The sequence below is a fragment of the Mustela putorius genome, unplaced genomic scaffold (genome assembly GCF_011764305.1).
Source record: "Mustela putorius furo isolate JIRA1106 unplaced genomic scaffold, ASM1176430v1.1 tig00004156_pilon_pilon_pilon, whole genome shotgun sequence".
Taxonomy (NCBI): domain Eukaryota; kingdom Metazoa; phylum Chordata; class Mammalia; order Carnivora; family Mustelidae; genus Mustela; species Mustela putorius.
The window spans coordinates 98012-99451 of record NW_025422274.1 but is presented as its reverse complement, the minus strand read 5'-3'; the positions used below and the strand labels follow the sequence as shown (position 1 = coordinate 99451).

The following is a 1440-nucleotide window of genomic DNA, read 5'->3' as shown; positions in this document are numbered from 1 at the left end:
GCCATTGTATTGCCTGTAAGGTGACTGTTACTGTGTATTGTCTCTGATCCTTTCTGAACTAGTACTTTTAGGTTCTCTCTTTGATTAGAGGACCCCTTTCAATATATCCCGCACAGCTGATTAGGTGTTTGCAAATTCTTTGCATATTCAGTTTTTGTTTGTCCTGGAAGATTCTTATCTTTCCTTCTATTTTCAATGATAGCCTAGCTGGATATAGTATTCTTGGCTGCATGTTTTTCTCGTTTAGTGCTTTGAAGTTCTTTCTGGACTGCCAGGTCTCTGTGGGTAAGTCCACTGCCAATCTAATATTTTTACCATTGTATGTTACAGACTTCTTTTCCTGGGCGGCATTCAGGATTTTCTCTTTGTTGCTAAGACTTGTAAATTTTACTATTAGGTGACAGGGTGTGGACCTATTCTTATTGATTTGGGGGGAATCCCTTGATGCTTGTTCCCTTTCCCATATTAGGGAAATTCTATATAATAATTCCCCCTAATATACTTTCTGCTCCCCTCTCTCTTTCTTCTTCTTCTGGAATCCCAATTATTCTAATAATTTCATCTAATGTTGTCACTTAACTCTCAAATTCTCTGCTCATGGGTTAGGGTTAGGGTTAGATACTACACTTGATCTTAGCCAAAAGGCCGAGAAGCGATAGGGTTAGGGGTAGTGGTTAGGGTTAGGGTTAGGGTTAGGGTTAGGGTTAGGGGTTAGGTTTAGGGTTAGGGTTAGGGTTAGGGTTTAGCGTTAGGGTTAGGATTAGGGTTAGGGTTAGGGTTAGGGTTAGGGTTTAGGGTTAGGGTTAGGGTTAGGATTAGGGGTTAGGGTTAGGTTTAGGGTTAGGGGTTAGGGTTAGGGTTAGGGTTAGATTTAGGGTTAGGGTTAGGGTTAGTTTCAGCAATAGGATTCGGGGTAGGGCCCGCGTTAGTGTCAGGGTCAGTGTTACATTTACGGTTAGAGTAGGGTAGGCTAACAGCCAGGCTCAGGTTTAGTGTTCAGGTCAGGGTCGGGATCACTATTAGGCTCAGGGTTAGGTTTATGATCATGGCCTGGGTCAGGGTCAGGGTGAAGTTTAGAGCCAGTGTCAGGTTTAGGGTCAGGATCACGTATTGGTTCAAAGTCCACATTTGGGTTAGGGACAAGGTTATGTAGTGGTCAGTGTTAGTGTCATGGTTAGGTAAAGGGTCAGGGCCAGAGTCAGGTTTAGGGTCAGGGTCTGGTAAAGGCAAACTTCAGGGTTAGGGTTATGATCATAGGCAGGTATAGGGTAAGGGTTATTGTTAAAGTTTAGGATTAGAGTTAGGGTTAGAGTTAGGTTGAGGGTTAGGTTTAGACATGTTTAGGGACAAGGGTTCGAGGAAGGGTTAGAGTATAGTGTTAGGGTTAGGTTCAGCGATAGGATCAGCGGAGGACCCGTGGTAGTGTCAGGGTTAAGGTTA

The 1440-nt window shown here is 43.6% G+C and overlaps 1 pseudogene; it reads right to left on the bottom strand.

The window, feature by feature from the left end:
* Positions 1-542: 542 nt before the first annotated feature.
* Positions 543-657, bottom strand: LOC123389908 (annotated as a pseudogene).
* Between the last annotated feature and the right edge of the window lie 783 nt (positions 658-1440).